The 21,820-nt window shown below is 45.5% G+C and overlaps 2 long non-coding RNA genes across 3 annotated transcripts; one reads left to right on the forward strand and one right to left on the reverse strand.

Moving 5' to 3' along the window:
- Window positions 1–1,574: 1,574 nt before the first annotated feature.
- On the reverse strand, window positions 1,575–12,819 carry LOC109280246 (uncharacterized). 2 transcript variants are annotated; one of them, XR_002086488.2, is made up of 5 exons: window positions 12,463–12,819; window positions 11,942–12,022; window positions 6,980–7,227; window positions 5,226–5,320; window positions 1,575–1,696 (listed from the first exon to the last, which is right to left on the reverse strand). It is a non-coding gene; the product is annotated as an uncharacterized LOC109280246 (long non-coding RNA). The 2 variants fall into 2 exon arrangements; XR_002086491.2 differs by lacking the exon at window positions 1,575–1,696 and adding an exon at window positions 1,869–2,367.
- On the forward strand, window positions 5,296–7,017 carry LOC132244615 (uncharacterized). Its single transcript, XR_009456222.1, has 2 exons — window positions 5,296–6,188; window positions 6,800–7,017. It is a non-coding gene; the product is annotated as an uncharacterized LOC132244615 (long non-coding RNA).
- Window positions 12,820–21,820: the final 9,001 nt, after the last annotated feature.

The raw sequence follows: 21,820 nt of genomic DNA on the forward strand, positions 1-21,820 counted from the left end.
CTGAGCCTCCTTCCTTCAGGTGTGCCAGCAGAACCGTAGGGGTTTATGAACCCCTGGGTTTTCCTCGTCCTTTGTTTTCACAATGTTTCCTTGCATTTTTCCCTCTGGGGAAGAGCTGTAATTTGAGTATCCCTGCATCACAGCACAGTGTAAGCAGATTATCCATCACCTCTCCTTCCCCAGAGGCAGTCTCTCACCTGTGCATGCCTGTGAACACACCTTGCTGTACGTTAACATTAAGGCTGCCCTAAATATTTGTGAGATTAGATTCAATCATGGAGTGTAGCAAACCAGTCACGAAACCTTGAAGAACCAGGACTGCTGCTGCCTCCTACCGGTTGGGGGCCTTCTCCGGGCATGTCTACACCGTGGGGGCAGCATGCCCTGCTTTCTTGCTTGTGCAGGTATGGTCCGAATCCCGAAGTGTGCCAGTACGGCCACTCCACGGTCATTGCCAGAGACTGCGCTCAAGCACGTTGGAGACCAAGGTCGCAAATGTGGCTGCAGAGATATTCCCCCTTTGCTGGCCTGCTTCTGGGTTGGGAACATACCTGCAGGAGCGAGCAGGCAGGGCAAGTGTGAGCAGGAGCAGGTGGGTGGAGTGGCATCCATGCTGCCGCTGCAGGGCAGACATGTCCTGACATCCATGGGGCTGGGATCTGCACCTCGACTAGCTGTCAGAGTTCAATTTGTTGAGAATTTAAAAGGGGTTGAAAGTCCCATGGTAGCAACGGAGCAAGGGAAGGTTGCCAAGCTGGGGTGCACGTGCAGAGGAAACGTGCTAACGCTGCTGTCATGGGAATAAAGTGTTCCCACTCCCTCGGGTCTGAACTGGGAATGCAGTGCCCCTGCAAATCAGGTGAAAGCATAACCAGTAAAATACACGAGCCCTCTCTATCCGAACGCTGGAGATGTACAAGGACTTCACTCGCAGAATATCTAGGGCTGCCACGGTTTGCAGTCAGTAATGAGACTGCACTTGGATAACATATTCATAAAGTATTTAGGGCATGAAAATAAATTCACTGTTCCTACAGTTTAGCACAGAGGCAGGGGTGGAATCTGAAACCCTTCAGGATGCTTACCAAACTGATGATGCTGAACGTGGGTGGACAAATCTGTCAAGAAATAGACCCCTTTCGTAGCAGAAGGTAAAGCTCATGCTGGGTCTGATTGAATGTAAAGGTAAAGCCTGCCCTGGGGAAGCTCACCACTGCTTGAGGTGAACAATTAAAGCTACAAAATTAGCCTCTCTCCATGAGTTATTCTTCAGGATATTATTCAAGACACTTCAGGGTTTTTTAAAAATGCAAACACTTTAGGTACTTAAAGGCAATGAGTTGCTTGCAAACTATTCATCGTGACTACTGGGATTGGATGGCTTTGTCACATGGTTATGCTTCTGTCCCCTGGTTGGATGACTTCCAAACCCACAAAAAGCTTTTAAGGGGCTCCACTATATCTAATGATGACTACAAAGGGCTTCTGGCACCAATGCATATTTGAATGAGTTCTCATGACATAGTCCAATCTTGTGATCAAAAACGTGCTTCTAGAAATGTCCATGGAAGGAATCAAAGAGAAATTGTTTTTTATTGGTCCCAGTTGTGGTTTTGTTCTGTTTTGCTTTGCTCCCAGTATTCACCCAGTACTTCTTCTCAGGTCAGTGAAAAGCCAGCACCCCCGATTCCTGATCCTGCAAACGGGAATGATTTTTAAAATAACCTTCTGTGCATCACAGCATGGCATATTTCCATAAACAGAAGTTAGTTTATGAATATTTGTGACCCATTTTGCAGGACATTCACCCCTAGTGGATTTCAGATGACAAAATAGTGAAGGAAATTCAATGGCCTCGTGTGCTTTTGTATATTAAGAGCAACTGGAAATAGCATATAGCGAATGAGGAAAATATATGCCAGAGGGTAAACACTGAGCAGCTGATAGGTAAGGCACTGAGAAGTCTGAGTATTAGCATCAAGACTTGTCAGTGCCTGTTGATGAATGGGATTCAGCTTTGTACAAGCTCTGCCGCATCACATGAAAGTCCTTCTTTCTATACATGCAAACCAGGCCATGTAATTCGTACTTTCCATCCCTAGATCTGGATGTGCTCTGCGAAGGGAACAGAGGGTTATCATCACCTTTGTTTTAGAGACAGGGCAGCAGAGGCACTTCCAAGACATGCCCAGTGCCAAAAAACACGTCAGTGAAAAGCCAGGGGAAGAAGGTAGGATTTCGGACTCGCAGACCTGCCCTCAGTACTTCATCCTCCTGAGTGCCATCACCGAAGTATCTCCATGCCAGGTTTTTATTTAGCGAAGCCAACAAAGAGTGAATCCTTTTGAAATCCTGGCCCTCTTCTCCCTGCAACCCATTGCCATATAGAGGAAAGGACTAGGGTAAGGGTAGGAAGTGTAGGAGGCATCTGCTGTGCAAAGCTGACCCAAAAATGCAAAACCTTTGAGCATTTCACGAGGGAAGTGTTTGCTTTGGGCCCTTACGATGCCTCTCGCTTGAACTTTTAACAAACATTAGCTTTTGTTTGCATTTTTCCCCAGTATGTGTTTGCTGTTCATTTGTGCTGCGCTCGCTGTGAAAAATGAAGCCATCGTGTTGGTATTTTTCCTTTTCTTTTCTTTTCATCCCCCCCCCCCCAAAATCCTTACAATTCCTTTCATTACTAGATGTTAACAGCACAAAAGAAATAAATACTTGAAAGAAGATACAAGCTGTGTTTCTGTTTTACTTTGGAGCTGCTGCTGTAACTGAATACCAGTCTGGAAGGGCAACAAAAAAAAAAAAAGAAAGAAAGAAAGAAAAAATGAAACGGCCAGAAAATCTCCGTTCTCAAACCACAGGCTGGGTTGCCTATTGTAAAGCAATTTTCAGGCCACATGCCTAAAGAGCATTGCAGTTACTCTGTAAATCTCTGAGTGTTTCATATAGTTCCCTTGTCATGTGGCCATTAAGTTTTATAACCTTTATATTTCAAGTGAAACAATGGATGTGAATTCCTTCTCACTGTCTTAATAGATTCCACATGTTAGCAATTTTTAATATTTTGGTTGCTCAGTAGGTAGCTAACTTGCCTGTGGGACAGTTAGTCTTGGCCAAGGAATCTGGACATTCCCTTACCAGGGGATAAAAACTGAGCTGCACTTTGCAGCGCTATACTAAGCCGATGCCTGATATATTCGCTCCAGCTCTAACAGATGCCTGAGATCGCTGGCAAATGCACTCTGGCACCACGCCTTCTGCCAATAAAATATTTCTGAGTTGAACAGAGACTGCTGAGAGTAAATATTTTGGAGGTGTTAAGAACGTTAACCCCATTTGGATGCCGTGTAGAGGTTCTTCTCTCGGACTCACGTATTATAACCACCCCCACTACGGCTTATTTCTGCGTAGGCATCTTAAATGATAACCAATCATGTTCAACGGTTGGGCACCCAAGTGAACAGAGCTTTGGTATGAGTTGCAATGAGTTGAGCTGACCTGTTGCATTGCCCTCAGAGGGTGAGGCTGGGGGGGGGGGGGGGGGGGGGGGGGCACCAGGAATTCAGCCCCTTAGATGTGTGGGTGCTGAAGGCAACGGGAGGTCAAAGACCATCTGCACAGCAGCGCCTCAACTTTGCACTGCCACACAGTCCTCTCTCCAGCTCAGCTCCTGATGCCTCCACTGCTGCCCCCGATCCTCTCTTAATGGCACGTTCTGAACCTATAGCACAGGCTCAGTGTTCAGTACCAGGTGTTAATTTGCTCCCCAGGTTTGAGGGAAGGGTCTGGGGGAGAACAGCCACCCCAGCACCAGTGGCTCTGTACTTTCACACAGCCCCTGCAATGAGGTTCGTCCAGGGTTGGGGGCAAAGGAAGAGAAAGCTGTGGAGTTGTCACCCACCCTGCACACCAAAGGGCACCTCTAATTTTGCACCCACAAACTCGGCGGGTGCAGCAGTCTCCTGCATTCTTTCATCTGCAACAACAGCGGCTCAGGACTGCAGAAATAAAGGCTGCATCATCATCATCATCATCACCCTTGTGAAAAAGCAGTGTGCTGTGGTCTGACTGAGTCCTCACCTTCCCAGCAGCAGTGGTAGTTTCAGAGGTGCTGTACATGCATATGCCTCTCTCAGCCTCCCCTAGCACTGTCCCCCCTCCCCTGCCTCCTTTCCCTGCCTTTTGTATTCAAATCCTTCTCCATTTTATACGCTGCTCTGTGCATATCCTTTCATAGCATTTGATGGAGTGAGTTCAGGCTCACAGAAGCTTATACTATATTAGTTAGTCTGTAACAGGGGCGGGCAATTATTTTGGGCAGAGGGCCACTTACTGAGTTTTGGCAAGTCATCAAGGGCCACATGACAGGCAACCAGGGGCAGATCAATATTAACTTTCTAAATTTTTTAGGGGCCCCATGGGCTGGATAGAATGGCTTGACAGGTTGCATCTGGCCCGCGGGCCACATTTTGCCCACCCCTGGTCTATAAGGTGCACATCTACCCTGTCTTCTGCCCAACTTCAGACTAACACAACTAACTACCTCTCTCCAAACACACACCACTACTTTTATTAATTTTTGTCACAGGCTCTGCAAACTCTGTTTCTTTCAAGGCCCCAGCCAGCACCAGCACTCTTGCAGGAAACCAAGGAAGAATTCAAGGAGTATACCAGTGAATCACTGCAGCTTCAATCTCTCCCATTTCCTTACACCCAAAATGGAGGTTTATGTTTCAAGGCTTATCTACAGGGAAGTGCATCGGGAAGCACGTAGCACTTAGTTACAGCGTGTTCTGCGCTGCGTGTTGCACTGCAAGGATGGGGGTAGGTGCTTCCCTTGGAAGAGGGGAAGGGCCACAGGCATTGTTGGCCTCTAAAACTCATGCATCTGGGCTTTCTGAGGTTTGCTCCTCCCTTTATAGACATGAATGAGGGCACAAGGGAAGGAAATGCAGTAGATTGAACATATCTAGGCTTCAGTAAGGTAAATGGCATGATGCTACTTGGGAAAATATAAGTTCAGCAGGAGTAGATGAGGATCCATCCAAGAACAGAGTACAGCAATAGTGGCTAAAGAGGAAATGATAGTGAGTTGTATGCAAGATGAGTTTCCAGGCTGGAAGGAGATTACTAGTGGAGTTCCTCAAATAGCTGGTTTGGGGACTGATTTTGTTCTCTACTTTCAGTACTGACCTCATCACAGACACCAGGAGTGCATTACTTACATTTGGTGATGACCCAGAGTTGGAAGTCATTTCCAATATGAAGAGGGACTGGATGATCATGCAGAAGGAACTGGATGAACCCGAGGCCCGGAGTACTAGAAACGAGATGAACTTTATTGAAAACAGTACAAGATTGTGGAATTAGGGACTGGCAGTAGCATATGGGTGTACACCTGTCAAACTGACAAGCCCCGCCCCCTGACCGGTGCCCCGCCCCATATACTACTACCGACAACAAGGATTTCTGCTGTGCACGTGAATATAAGATGGGAGCTCACCAGCTGGAAACAAAAGGAGGAGAAAGACCTTTGGGTTTTAAGTGATTGCAAGAACGAAGTCACCACCAAGGTGATGGTGCTACGTAAAGGGCAAATGCAATCTTTTGACATGCCACGGCAAGTGATAGGGAAATATTAGCACCCTTGCACAAGACATGGGTGAACATTCATCTGGAATATCATATACAGTTTGATCACAATTAATTCAAACTGAAACCCATGCCGAGAAGTGCTGCTAGGGCTCAGGAGAAGACACTAAAAGACTGCAATTTCTTTAGACCAGCAAAAGTGAAAGCTGTGAGGACAGATGATTGTTCCCTGTAATTACCAAAGAGGAAAGAAGAAGCCATTTAAACGGACATGCTTTGTACGTGAACTAATGGAAAAACACTGGCCACGAATACATTTATGTTAGAAATTAGAGCATTTCTAACCATCACAGGATGGCGGTTCAGGAGTGGCTTCCTCCACATGGGGGCAAAAATATCCACTAAGGTTTAAGCAGGAACATGAATCGGGGATTATGGCAGGATGCTTACAGTAACAGGGGACTAGATTCATCCTGTCCAGTCCTACAGTCCAACGGGGCAACGGCGCCAAGAATAAATGGGAAAATAAAATGGGAGTTATCAGCTGAATAATTCCAAATAGTTTGTTATTTTTTTCCCCGCAAAGGCTTTTTCCAGTAAGTATCCCTGGCTCTACTATGTTATTAACCAATGTCTGTAGATCATAGTCTCTGCTATTTTCAGAACAAAATGAAACAATCAGTAAAAACATTTGAGTCCCTGCCACTGCCTGTTCCCTGAATTATGATCTTTGTTAAAATGAGGAAAGGGATTAGCACTAGCAATAATTCACCATACAGTTCCAAGTCATGTCTGTGAAAAGTATGCTTGCAAGAACCAAAAATGGAGTATTTATGCCCATTGAGGTCTGCCTTCCAACTCTGTGGGAAGTTACCTTTGATGACCTAGTATCCAAAAACTCCGCTTGGCTGCAGTCCCGTCATTCCCTTTCCAGAAGTCTGATTCGGGTATGGCGAGCTTATATTCTTAGCTCTGTGATCAGACAGATGGAAGCCATGCAGGGGTTTTTGGCCCTCAGGCCGCAGTTAGATGACTGTTAGTACTTTGGGAACTGTTCCAATTAGCAAACTCATTCGAATGACCTAGAGTTTGCGATCACCATCCTATTATTTCTGTTCTTGCAACACCGTAAGTGCAATCCCCTAATGTGGGTATGTAGAAATCTGACCCATCTGTGACCTTTTTTTTTGTCTTTTGCCTTCTCTAGCTCTGTAAAAGTGAAGAAAAGGCTGTTGGGCAGGAATGAACAAAGCAGGGGAGTCTTCTCGGGAAGCCAGATCTCTATAAATGCTTTCCTGTGCGGTTGGCTTTGCCATGTGTTCAGAAGGACTAGCCAGGTTGAAATCCCAGACAAAGCTCTTTAATGAGACAATGTTTTTAACCTTACCTTGTAAAGCACTTAAGGTAAATTTCTATTCAAACGAACTCTTCATGGGTATCTTCCACCATTTGTGCTCTGCCAGGAATTTTGCTTTGTTGTACTTGAAGTACCCAACTAGGAGTCAGGATTCCTGGGTATTTGTATTTGTCGTCCTTGGTAATCTTAAAGTGATGGTGTAGCCACGATGGTCCACGAATTATGCAAGAAGAGGCAAGGTTTTTTGGAGTGATTTTTTTATCAGACCACCTGCATGGCTGGAATAAAGTTAGACAAGCTTTCAAATGCAAGATATCAGGTCTGAGGAGGGAAGCAAGCAAGCCCAGCCTTGCCTTTGCTTACTTAATCTTCCCTTTATCCTGGTTTGCTGTTCTGTAAGGTGGATCTAACCAGGCATGTTTCAAAGACACATTGCCAGGGCTAAGCAATGTGCTTTGCAATCTTTGATAAAGAGTGACACAAATGGAAATGTTATATCTGGTTATTGGCGGTGTTGGTTGTAGCTGTGTTATTCCAATGTAGGAAAACACAAACCAACAGCAGACTCTCCCTATGCCTGAATAAAGGTGTTTGTGCCCACAACATTGCAAAGAACAATTTCTCCAACTATTCAGTTGGTCTAATAAAAGATACCGCATTTACCCGAAACACACTGTCTGCCTATATCTGGTTATTACCATTTTAATGATTATCGCAGTGAATATTCTCAATATTTTTTAGACTGGAGGCACTGCTCACTGCCCTTGAGGCACCCCTCCATCCCTTTCATGCATTGAATGGCAACTTCAAAAATAAATTGTTATATTATAGTGCTTGCTCACTTGCAGAGGGGACAGACAGTGAGGGTGGGGGGGGATCAGCGAGGCAGGGACAACAAGCCTGAGCACGTGCTTACCTCCTTGTGCAGCACCTTCTCCAGGAATCACGGGATAATCATAATCAACTGGATCAATCAGAAACTGTCCCCATTCAATGCGGAAACAATGCTTATTAAAAATATGTTCTGGATAATACTGGAGCGTGTTCCTGAAACTAACGGCGATATCAAAATAAAACCATTTTTTCTGCAAAATGGACCACGTCATTCCTCCATGTAGCCACAAATGATGGGTTTATTTAAGAATACTCATCAGGGCTCATGGACAGAGGTGATCTCTTTTATTAAACCAACAGATTTTTGCAAAAAAAAATCTTTAATTGCAAGCTTTTGAGCACAAACACCCTTCATCAGGTGTCAGAGAAAAGATTGTAAAAGTTCTCCTGGGTAGAAAAGAAAGTTCATATTTCACAGAGGGGTCAATAGATGGAAAACCCTTTGGGCAGCAGTTTGTAGCTGGTAAGGATACCTTTTGAGAATACTACGTATTTTCCCAATTTGTTGTAGACAATGTGAACAGCCATTTTGCCATTACATTTCTAAAACACCCTTGTATAACAGACCTGATATATACATTTACATGTATATTCTACAACTGCAAAAATGTATTTTAAATGGCAATATCATGAAATGCATAAATTAATATATATAGAGGCATATCTGTCAATTCTCTCTATATATGGCCTTCTCTGCATGTATGGGTTTTACCAGGACCCTTCTGACCTCTCTGCTGCTCTTGCCTTTTGAATATTGACCTTCTGGTGAAAAACTTGCTCAGCTCTTCTTAGCAATCCTCCTGCCCTGAAAACACGCAGGGGTTAAGTGAGAGGTGCTGGGTCTTGTTCTTTGATATATGCCCAGGACTCCATTAATAGCACCCAAGCTGTTTTCACAAGCTGGCCTGTTGCTGCTTGTGTACAGGAGTGGTTAAGACTGAAGGGGATGCTGTCACCAAAAAGAGTGACCACATCAGAGCTACTCCTGTCTGTGCTTCCAGACATGTTAAGCCCCGTGTCAAGGCAAGGTCATGCGGTGATCCTGAGAAGCCAGTTAAATATTATTCTTAGGCCACAAGGAATTTCCACATATTGTAAAGCTGGCAGTCCCGTGCCTATTCTCTCTCTCTCTCTCTCTCTCTCTCTCTCTCTCTTTTTTTTTAAAGAAAGAAAATCTTTGGGGTAGGGTCCTGTCTATAAGTAATTCTCCAATGATACTATAAAGGAATATGCATAATTCTAAGAAGCAAAATTGTAACCTGTCTGCCCTGTTGTTTTGCACTGGAGTTAAAGCAGCTGACGTGAGTCAGAAGATGTGAAGACGACCCTTTGTCCAGATAATGTGGAACGTACAGCTCTTCACTGTGTTGAGCCAGAAAACCTTACTAAACGGGATGCTTCCTTAGGATCATGTCAATCATACATAATGGAACTACTTGACTATTGGGGTTTGGGAGGAATAGCTCTGTCACTTTTGGAGGTTCCTATCGAAGTCATGAGCTCAACAGTTTAACAACAGGCACCTGGCAGGAGTATAATGGGACTTTGGCAGACACCGCTGGGGCCATCCCCTGGCCACTGAACAATGTTTCTTACGCCGCTCTGCCTGGACTTCTATGACTATGGGGCAAACACTGCTTCTGCTTTCCCAGGAAGGGAAAGTTATGCTTGGAGAGTGCATAGGGGATGACATGACACTAGGATGTCACTAGCAATTTTCAGGAGGGCATGATACTCCCCTTTGAAGAGGAACTGCTCAGCCCACGGGGATGAGTGAAACCTTGTCCCTGTCGCACACGTTGAGTAGCTTGGGCTGCAGGTTCCACATTTGGGGCAGGCTTTCCCCGCTCCCCACAAGAGCAGCAAGCAGCAGAGCTCCTTTGTGGCCACCACCTCGTATACAGACTCCCCCGTACACATCAGATTGGGGCTGAGGGAAGACCAGGATGATCCTCGTAGGTTCTTCTCCTCCAACCCAACCCAACCCAACCTGCCATGCAGTGAGCAGAACACGGTTTCCCAGCCCTGCTACATCCTTCAGCACCTCTCTTTTCCTGCGTCTGGGGACCTCTTTTACCAAAGAGAAAGGGACAAAGCAATATCATGGTTGTGAATAGGGGGGACGCCTGTAGGGAACACGTGAGAGCAGAAACATGAGAGCGCCTTACAACTTCCTGAGAAAATCTGCTGCAAAGGTCTACAAAATAGGAATCCATCGCCTACGGTTCCAAGATCCTTCGGGCTCCAAGATCCTTAAGCAGTGACACATTCTTGGAAGAGCGATAGACCCGAGAGGAGGCAGGACATGGGGTGGTGCTGCTGGCCTTGGGAAGGCTGATATTTTTGGACACAGCAAGTCAAATGTTGCTGACTGTGGAGCTTTTATTTTTGTTCCCGAGGATGGGGCCGTTGTAGTTTAGAGCATAAATAATGATGATCTCTCCCGTGCAATGCGCTCTCACTCCAGTGCCTGGCCCTCTGTCCCAGCCCCCGCGCTCCCTTCAGCGGGGTCAGAGAAAAGGGGAGGGGGGTGTCTTTGGCTGACATGAGCCCGCTGGGGAGGGGTGAGAGGAAGGGGGTCTCGGGGGCTGGGTTCAGAGCAAGGTTAGCCAAATATCGGATAAATTAAGCAAGGGAAACAGACAGCTCGGCTCACAGTGAACTTTTCACCCAGCTAACCTGTTCCTCACCCGGCCCGGCACAGGTGGAGTGCAACTCCAGTCGAGCTCAGACCTCGCTCCCACTGCCTTCCACTGCCCCAGCTCAAGACGCGGCCATGGGGAGAGGGAGTCGGAGCTGGGAAGGGCTGGCTTTGCAGCCTGAAAGAGAGGGATACAGGCCCGGGTCTTGAGCGGTGCTGACTTCAATGCAACACATGTCAAAGGAGTTAGCCCTTTTCTCCAGGGCAGAGGAGGAGACTCTGTCACTTCTAGTTGCATCCCAGCTGTATCTGGAAGAAATCGTGCCCTGCAGAGGCCAATGGACTGGGAGCCAGCATTTAACCAGGCACTATCAGGGATTCCTTCAGGGAAGACACCAGGCTCTGCTGGGAATCCAGCATATTCAGAGGCTTTGTCTTCACTGACCCTCTTGCATTTGCTGAGCTGGTAAATACAAATAATTGCTGACAGATGTTGGGAGAACATTACTTGACATTAGCCATCAAGCTCAATCTTCTCCCGGTTAAAACATACTCGTAGCCTAGTTCGAATCTTAGCAAGATTAACTCTGCCTACATACCAGAGTTAAATTTTGGCCGTTTCATGTTTCTAACAAGTGTTATTCTGTAGTAATGGACCTTGCAGCCACAGCAGTAGCAATGAGGCAGTGTTTAGGGAGCTTACTGGAAGATACCATCATTTATTTAGTTTGTGATGTATCACATGTGATAAAGAGGTTGCTTTGGGATTTATAAAGTGTGTTATCATGTTCTCTTCCAACCATGTTTTCTCACTTAAGATAAATCACTTAGGGCCTGATCCTCAGGTGCTAAACCCCACAACTTCCACCTAAGGCAATACAGGTTGTGGGTGTTTGCTCAGCACCTCCTGGGTCTACGACTGTCTATTCCCCCGTAAAACAGGGACAGGGCACAAGTTTCTGTTTATAATGTGCCTTGAGATGTCCAGTACCAGCTGCTGCAGTGATAAGAGTGGCATGAAAGCCATGAGAGAGGTGGGGGAAGAGAGAGAGCAAGAGGCTGTCTATAGGGGAGTCCATTATTTGACCGCCCACCCTTAGCCTTGCCTGGGAAGGGGGTTGGTTGTCAAGTGGCATTTGGCAGCTGCTGTCAAAGGGACAAAGCGATACCATGGTTGTGAATATAGGGGATGCTTATAGGGGACCATCTGAGTGTAGACATGAGAGTGTCCTCATACATCTATTAGTAGCTATTAAACAGAAGAGTCAGGGGTGAATCCTCTGGCCTTTCGCCACCAACGATGGTGGATGCTAGGGAGGGTAATGCACAGGGGATAGATCACTCCAGATACACCCAGTGCAATGCTCTCCCTCTAAAGCGTCCACTTCTGTCCCCATCAGAGACAGGATACTGGGTTAGATAGCCCATTTCGCTTTACCCGGTATAGCAACTCTTACCTTCTTCTTTGCCTTGTAGCCCCAAAACCATCTGCCTGAACAGGACTGTTCCTCATAGCATGTTCCCGTCTTCACGGAGAGCTGAAGATAAGTTGCATTTATTGGTTTTTCTAAGTAATTCTCCAAGCGGAGGCTTCTCTAGAAACAAATCTGACAAGCTACTTTAAGAAACACCTACCTTCATGTTGCGTGTTTGTCCCGCCAGTAAAATGGGGATGCTTAAAATTTGCTGGCAGAAAAAAGGGAAGGGACAGAAACAACTCAAAGCACTTGTGAGCCTTGGAGATCCCCTCGGAAACACAACACAGAGTATATTTATTTTATGGCGATAACTGCAAACCATGCGGATAGATACATGGGGCAGTTTGATGGGACGGGGCTTGCTAGCTATACTTTCTCACTCGATAAACTGTATCCCGAGATAACCGTGCAGCTATTCTGTATAATCTCAGTGTGCTGATATACAGACAGGTTTACTCTTGCGTTGGATTATATTTGTTCTGGCTAAGAGACCTGCTTACCACATGCTTGCCTGGAAGAGCATGAAAAGCCACTGGCGTAGCTGTCCCCCCTTTATTCCTTGAACTTTAGGCAGCTCCAGAAAAGGCGAGCGCGAGGAATTTACGGCTCCTTTTGTGCGTGGAATATAGCTGGCACCGCCGCACCGACTTTGTCAGCTGCAGGACAGTTGAGGAGAAGAAAAGCCTGGAGTAACCTTTGGTACATTATTTATGATCGCTTTGCAGCCCCCTGGAAAATGAACTTTTGAAACTTCTGAGCCGATGGCAACAGCGAACACTGCGAAAACCCGGGAATCAGCAAATCCATTGTGTTGTGCTGACAGAAAGATACTGTTACAACACACTTCAGCTGCCAACTTGCTGCAGTCACTCAATCCATCATGGTGGGCTGTTGGATCACAAGCCAGTGAAACTCAGCCTGGCGTGTTATTTTAGTCTTACATGGACTGTGAGATAAACGGGGCATGAACCAGCCCCCTGGCAGGGGGTCGACCCCTAGCGCCCTCATTAAAGTGCCAATCAAAAAGAGTAATGGAACAGGGGAATGGAAAGCTGGCTTCTTTTGCCTGTTATTGCTTTCAGTCTGAGCAACTTTCACAGGCCAAGGGAAACAGCTCTCTTCTGGGCACGATCCAGGCTTCCAAAAATATCTTCCCTGCCCTCGTCTACCCCAAAACTAACACCGAGTCCCTCCTGCGCGTCTCCCTAACACTGGAAGCCTCCTTGCTTGTTGTCTGCCAAGCCGAGGCACGGGAAAAGGCTCTGCTGAACTTAGTGTGAGCCTGGATGCTCCTCTATCCCCACCCCAGGATACAAGCAGGATGCTCTACTAACTTGGTCGCCGATTAGGCCTGTCGTTGCTGTTAAGAAGCACACCCGTTCCAAGAGGTGCGAGAGCGAGGTGCATTACAAGCACAGCTTCCCCAGCGCGACTGTCCTAGTTGTGAGCTTAAATGCAACCAGTGAATGCAGATCCGCCGTTCTCTTTGTGGCTGCCTACAACTTCCCGCAGCCAACAGGCCCTCCAATGCCCTGACCTGAGCATAAAAATGCAAATGTCCGTGTGTTGTTGGGGTTCTGCAGAGCTGTCCATTTGGTTTCCTAGTTATAAACCTCGAGGGCCAATTTTGCAATACTTTTTGGCCAATGTGATTCAATAATTCCCACCCTCTGTCGTGCCACGTGACAGGTTCAAGAAGGAAGCAATGGTTTTATGAAGGAAGCAATGTTTTTATGAACAATGTTAGCATCTGCACTTACTGCCAGATGGGAAAAAATGTGTAAGTGGTAACTAACCTTATGCTTCTGGGATTCCCACACCATTATTCAGGTCAATCCAGGTTAGAGAAGACTGCAAGGAAGCTCGGAGAGACCTGGAAAAGCTGGGCAAATAGGCAGTGTGGTTGACAATGGATTATGCACAGTGATGCACTATGTAAGGCATCATTTAAACTGCTTATACTTACTGCGTTCTACACTGACTGACTGAAACAACTGGGGATAAAAGACAATGGGACAAATCTTATTCCATTTATTGTACACCTAAATCTGATCCAATTCTACCCTGCTCCAGCCACTGAAAAACAGGTATGATGCATACTTTTGTAATATGCCATACTCTTAGGGGTTTTCCCTGCTTTGCTCTTCACTTGTAACCTTGGGCGCATTACTTAGGCCCAGATAATCAATGTATTTAGGTGGGAGTAGGATGACTAAATACTTTGGAGGATTTAAAAGACCAACGGTGTGGCTTTCAGGAGTGCAAGGACCCCCATAGCTGCTTATGATTGCAGTTGTGGGTATCTGGCCTTTCTGAAATTCAGGACTAAGTGGTCTGTGTCTGGATACCTTGTTATTGGATTCTGCCTTGAAAGTTTTGGGTTGGGCATCTGTGCCTCGGTTTCCCAGGCTTAAAATGGAGATGAAAATGACCCACCTTAGGAATCCCAGGTGAATACAGCCCCATGAGTACTAACAGTGAGGATGCAGCGCGGTACTCCCGAAGTCTCCTCCTGCCACAAGCTCCATGTGTGACTCGAGGAAAATCACTTCATTTCTCCATAGCTCGGGCTCCCCACCTGTGAATTGAAATAATCATTCCTAAACTCACAGAAGCTTTACAAGAAAATGCCTATTCAAGACCACAACTTGGATGCTTTTGGAGATACCTGTATTTGGATACTGTGATAAGGGGAGTGCTGCAGAAACTGGACAGATGCGGCTTTCCATCGTGTTAAGATGTGGAGGGGTCGGGCAAGGCACCGAGCTCACAGGCATCCTGCTCCAACCCACATTCATTTGTATAAAGGAGGTGATTCACTGACTCTCTTAGCTGCATGGCCAGGGGGAGAAAACAGGCCGGCAGTGTCCATGCCTGGGGCAAACCCTGCGGGTGCAATTCCAGGAGGGGGATCCAAGTGCACCAGTTTTATCCATGTTAGGGACTCAACGGTCCCCAGCTGAGCTGCTGCAGCAGACAGGGACTATTTTGGAGATGCCAGCATGGCAATGATGCCAGGGCATGGACTCTGCTGGGGTGAAGGGCTATAATGGCACCCCTCTTAACTTGATGCCCAAGGCAGGTGCCCCTCTTACCCACCCCGAGTTATATTAGTGCAGGCCAGGCAGCAGCTTGCTGAGCTCCATCTGAAGGATGCGGTTTCAGGGGCTTGAGGGATGAAAATGGGAACAGTCCTCCTTTGTATGAATCTGGCAGAGGTGTGATTTATACCTGGAGCGTGGCTGTCTCCATCAAGTACGTCCTGACCACATTTCCCTCTGGCTTGTTTTTCCAGTGTCCCCTAACTCTCTAACCGCCATTCATGCCACAGAAACAAGCCTGGCTTCGTGCCCATGACCCTGATCCCATCAGGTACTGAGCAACCTCAGCTCCTATTGATTTTACTTCTCAGGAAGTATTGGCCACATGGTAAGGCCCTCGTCTTTCCAAAGATGTCAGTCTTCTGCACCCATGTGGCCTTTTTATATTTCTTCTCCTCTAGGGCTAAAACTCATTCGAACATGAGAGGGAATAAACCTTTCATCAGCTTTCCCAGGGCATCCCAGCGGTCCTGCCTGGGCCCTGAGATCAGAAACTCAAAAAGCTGACATTTAAAGGCTTTCATTATGACTTTTTCTTCCAAATGTGACCCTTACTTTATGCAATTTGAAATGAATGGGAAAAAAAAAGAAGGAAGAAGGGAAGAAAAGGACATTTGTTGCACCAAACACAGCAAACTGGAAGGCTGAGTTCAAAACAAAAATGAGCAGGCTTTGTAATATCCCCAACAAACCAAATGGAGTTGGCCCGTCGTGTAGGTTGGGATTCAAGCAGTCGTGTTTGCTGTATGATTGACAATGCTGAATTGAATACGTTAAAAACCTCCAGTGCAAGAGGAGGCTGCAGAGTCCTAAAAGATTACTATAATTAAAGCAAAATTATTCATTTCTGAACAAAAACACAAGGAACAAGCAGCATCCAGCATAGTCATATGGGACTGCTGAGGGATCTGGATGCTCCTGTATTGGAAAGAGAAGGCAAACCAGAGCTTGGAGGGGAAAACTCAAGGGAGTTGAGAAGAGAAGAATATACTAAAGGGATTATGGAGAATAAGTAGGTTTTTATAAAGAGATGATCAGAGGGGCAGGTCGCTGAATAGAGGAGGAGGGGAAGGAAATTAGCAATTCTCAAATGGCCAATAGACTTTTAAAAACAAAACTTTAACAAGAACGAAATTAAGAAGCCAGGACTATTGTAAAGATTAGCAAACAATTAATATGGGCAAAAGAATGAGAATTGGGACGCAGATCATCTAGTTTGGACAACAGACATCCTAGGAAATTATGAGAATTAGTGGATGAATCCTATCAAGGTGTTTTTTTAAAGTCATGGGGCAAGTGAAAGTCTTGGAGGCTTAGAAGGAAAGAAATGTTGTATTAATCATTAAAGTAACTCTCTTGACGACTGGAGAAATAATGGAGTGCGCAAGGAGAGAATTATTAAACAGCTGGAGGACCTTGTAACCATTTACATTTCTGAACACGGATCTTGCCAGAGAATCTCGGTTGTCTTCTAGACCAGCATTTGGAGGGGAAGCAATAGATGGGCTGTTTCATGCAGCAAAGAAAACAAACGTGAAAAATCATTTAAATTGGCATGGCTAGGAAGGCGGTCAAGTGAAGACCCATAAATGAACAGGAGTGATTTTAGTCTGATCCGTCACAGCTGGCCAGCGGAGACACTTGGATACAAGTTCACATTTTGAAAACACCCCTACATGTAGGGTATTTTGGGTCACTGTGTTTCAAATATCTGTTTCCTTCTTTTAATAATGACTACATGGTCACCAAGTCCTTTTCCCACTTCTGTCTATGGATTCCACTGGCTTTAGCTCCAAATTGCTCTTTGCATTTCTTCCTGCCAATCACAGACATGATTTTCAGTTACAAAACACCCATAACGAAATCGCCTTTCGCCACACATCAACTTTGAAACAGCTGTTGAAACAAATGCACTTGTATTCACAGCAATGACTCCCCCACCCACTCGTTTTTTTCGAAGAGCCCAGTAGATTTCAAATATGTGTCTCTACCCCTATTTCCTTGGGAAAGCAAGTGGTACCGATAACATTATGGGGGGAGAAAGGGGAAGCTACAACTAGTGTCCGATTCTTCATCCTCCTTCATGGAAGGGGAGGGCAGCGGAAGGGGTTGAGTGATACGGGCAGACAGGAGTTGGCAAGGGCTAAAGTTTATAGTGAATACAATGACTTGTGATCCCAGAGGGGAGAAAGTAGCCCATTTGCTCTGACCACAGCTGCCAACACGCATGCATTGCACTCTGGGTCATTCTGGCTGCTTTCACTTCGTCCTCACTCTGAGCTGCTGTTACAGCGACTACTGTTTAGAGCAGAGTTTCTCAACCTGTGGGTTGCAAGAATATATGAATGGGTCGAACAAACTTTAAAAATGGATCAATACACTTGTGAAATGATCTGGGGTAAGACCTTAGCCAAGACACTTCACCTTTTTTCCTGTTTCTTGGTTTATGGATGTGATAATGGGCATAATTACAATGATTTCCATCACAGAGGCACTGTGCCGCTTACTTGATATTTATAAATGGTTCCTACTGCACCTATTCTAGCAATACAGAATTGGATATTTTGAGGCATATCTGCAAATACGGCGACTGCCCCAAAACTGCTCCTACCTCAGCAGGTTCACATACATGCCGAGATATTTTTTTTTTTAGACCAAGGGAAACCACATCTTTTGATATGGGTAACTAGTGGAGATTGGGCATGGCCCCTCGCCTGCCGCTCTGCAAGACGTTTGGCTGCGAAGGGAAGTAGAGATGCACCTATTCATTCTGCACTGAAAAAGTCACAAATACCTGCAGTGCTCCTTCCCTTATCAGAATTGAAGTCCAAGCACACACACCTGTATTTCAAAAGAACATAACAGATGTCATCTAGCCCAGTACTTTGCCTCTCTCAGCGACAAAGAATGGATCCCAAGGGAAAGAACATAGAAGCAGAGCACGTCCAGGCTAATCCGTCCCCTGCCCCCTCTCACCCTATAGCTTTCAGAGGTCTAGAGGTCCTGATGTTGAGGTTGCACCCCTAGCTATCATGTTTAATGCCCACCGATGGACCTGTCCTCCAGGAATCTGTCCGATCTCCTTTTAAATGATCGGGGATGCTTGGGCACGCAGGTTGAGCAAACAGAACTTCAGTCTCCTTGCAGAGCTACAGCGCAGGGGCACGTCCCCCCCATGTTATTAAGCAACCGTGAGTAGCTAGGCACTGTTTACTGAACAAAGTTTGCCAAGGCCTGGAAGCAACCCACTAGGTATGGTGAGTGACCTCCCAAGGTCACACCACTGTTTGCTGCCAAGCTATGGGGAAAGCCTTACACCGTGCGCTGGCTCAATAAAAGACCCATTAAATACAGGCCATTATGCATCCTGTTGTGTCCACGTTCGTGAAGCCAGCAGAGAGCTGGGGTAGACATTTCACAGCGATGGACGGTTTTCAATCATGAAAATCCTCCGTGGCCACAACATTCAGGCCATTTCTGCGGAGGAAACAATTGTCCTATGGCTCCTATGCACAGTTCTTGTCCTTTAAGTGACCCATCCATTTACCCGGAGCGTAAACCCACATGAAAGCTGTTTACTTCTCTCGTGGCCTTTTAGTACTTCTGAGTCAGACCAGAATAAGCATGAGGTGCAAGGTTATTCTTGTCCCCTGTGAGAAATATTTGTGCTGGGCACATGGTTGCAGCAACAGCGTGTTGGTTTCCAAAAGGGCCCTTGTAAGACTGGAGTCAAAACGTATTAGGCTACAACATTGCTGTAGAACAGGCCATTAATAGAATTGATATAATGGAATAGGCATCTCTTATGTAAGCACATCTAGCTCCAAGATTATTTTTATTTCTGTGTTCAGTGTACTGTAATTCCACTGAGGAAAACAGCAAACATTATTATTCAATGCTTGTCAATGGTTAAAGAGTTGCTAATTCATTTTTTTTGGCAAGCCTTCTCTCACATGACTAATGCTACACGCCAGAGCTGTCCACCGGTATTGTGCAAACCCAGCCGGAGTGGAGGAAGCAACCGTCTCAAACGACACATCGGGGGCGTTGGGACGCTTCACAGAACTCGATGGTTTGTGGAGATCTGGGATGGGTTGGCATCACTCACAGAGAGGGTACTGGTTAATCTTTGGTCCTCTTCTTTCTCTGTTCCCAGGTGCTCCCTGGGTTGGCAGCTTAGCATGGGACGCTGCAAAGAAGAATACTTTGTCTTGATATACTGCCTCTTCTCCAAGGATCTGAGTCCTTTGCCACCATCAATAAATCAAAGCTCACAGTGCGGGAGTAAATAATATCAGACCCCTTGCAGATGGGGAAATGCGGGTTTTGTCCTTCCTAAGAGAGAGGACTTCCTAATTACCGCGACTGCGTTTGGATCCCCCCAGAGATCACGGAACGGAGCCCAACACTTCTATCCTCCAACAAACAGACCATCTTCCTTCTCTGTAAGAGCTGTGACCAGGGATCCTGATTTTCTCCAATTTAAAAAAATCCCCAACTTTTGGTTTAAAAAAAAGTAACCCCAAATGCACATTTTTCCATGATTAAAATGAAACATTCCTATATATACATCTGTATATTAGTGGTGTCGCATTTTAATCATGGAAAAACGTGCATTTGGGGTTACTTTTTTTTTAAATCCGAAAACTAGGGTTTTGTGTTTTTTTTTAATCGGAAAAAACCAGGATCCCTGGTCATGACTCTAAAGTTGAGTTCAAGTGATCTCTTTGCTCAGTAGTCAGAACAAAAGTTTAAAAATATAAATCTGGCAACTAACTGCCACGGATTGAATCCTTACAAACCCTCCTATCGCAGGAAGCCTGTCAGTCACACCAATAACTGAACACTTTATCAGCTTGTCCCACTAGGCTTCATTGTTAATATTTTAATTTTTGTTAGGTGATTCAGACATTTAAAACTGGGAACAGGTTATTCTCTGCAGTCCCAAAAGCCAGAAGCTGAGTCCCTGTAACCAGCACAAGTAATGGCATATTCTTCAAGGAAATGAAAAGGGCCACAAGCTTTTCCCCTCCACCAATCTTAAAACCAGAGGGCAAGAATTGAAGTCAGCATTTTTGCAGAGATGGAAAGTCACCTTGAGAGTCAGGCACAGCCAGAAGGAAGCAGCAGAGACAGGTTCTGTGCCCAGCTCTCATGCCAGTTTCTCAATGCCTTTGATTTCCCCTCTTTCAAGGCAGTATTACACTGCAAGCATTAAAATATATAAGTGCATTTTGAGATCCTCAGGAGGAAGGTGTTAGGGATGGGTTAAGAGCACTGCGCGGTTGTCGTCAGCACAGAACTCAAAGCCATCACTTGCACTGATCAGCTGCACATAAAAACGGGAGCAAGTTATTACGAAACTGAGAACACGTGAGAGCGGCTGTTGAAGTCGACAGACCAAACAATTAGCCAAGGGGCAAAACTTCCCCCAGAAAGACTTCTAGCCACTTGTCCTTCTCTCCACAAAAATGTAAGCACTACAATTTTGGTAAACAAAGCCTTCTCTCTCAGCAGTTCAAGTATTCTCCATCTCTGAAAAGTGCCTTTTGCATGCTGTTCCTTGCATGCTGTTCACACCATTACGATTGTGCTTATATAGTACCATGTAGCCCAGGACCATTTTCCATTTTGCTGCCCATGCTATTGGGTTATGACCAGCCAAACCCTCTCGGTAGCTGAGCAATCCACGTTCCAGGAGCGATGAGAAGGAAGAGCAGAATTTGGACTTCCATTTGATACGAAGATGGACCAGCCAGGGCTCTCAATCACACCCCAGATTCATGAACGCAGGGGAAATTTCTGATTCCGATTTTAAATTTATGGCTCCAGTTCAGCTCTGGCAGAAAAATGAATGACAACATTGCACAGAGATTAAACATCAACTTTATGGTCACAGGAAATTTGTGGGCGAGGTAAACACAGAACCTACTTTTTATGAGTCTAGTGAATTCTTCTTCAATGGCCACTCAGAAAAAATGTATACACAGCCAGAAAGATTTGTTGGATGTTGAAAGAAAATTATTTAAATAGCTAAAAGTCCCTTCCAGCCCTACATTTCTACCAAGCTGTGCTTTACTTATTCCATTTTTTGAGCATTGCCCTCTGCAAAGAGAAACTTCTGTTGTTTCATACCTAGATTTTTGCTTTGCATTGTATTAATATACCTGATATAAATTGTCTGATTTAATCCATGTATAGCACCTTTCTCCCTGACCACATCAGAGTAAGAGATCAGTAACCTGGGACAGTCTGTTTTAAGCTTCCACATACTACTGACATTACCTTTTCTCCTATGCAAAAAACTGTTTTGGTTCATTGCAATCAAGCAGCCCAGTAAACTTGTGAAGACATACGCATGGGAGGCCTAGTTCTAGTTTTAGACTTATGTAATGGGATGTTGTCCCCAATTGTGCATCAGTTGTGGGAGTTTTACATTTCTTTTCCACAAGAGCTATTTTTCTCTACCCTTCTATATGCTCAGACTTGTTCTCCAGGTCACTGCAACTGAAACTGTATTTCCTGAATGAAAGGGGACAGGTACCTGCAATTGTTACTTGTAATCTTTAATTGTTACCTGCTACTACCTATGAGCGTGTCTAGTAAAGAGGCTGCATAGTTAAATATAGCTGGTCATAGTCACCCAGACCATTTTTTTAAATGCAATCTGTTCTAGGTAAGATAATCTAATGGGGGCACTAGGATAAACTTTTTTTTTTTAAACACGACCTGTTTTCCAAAATAATTTCATGCTGTC

The sequence above is a fragment of the Alligator mississippiensis genome, chromosome 13 (genome assembly GCF_030867095.1).
Source record: "Alligator mississippiensis isolate rAllMis1 chromosome 13, rAllMis1, whole genome shotgun sequence".
Lineage (NCBI taxonomy): Eukaryota > Metazoa > Chordata > Crocodylia > Alligatoridae > Alligator > Alligator mississippiensis.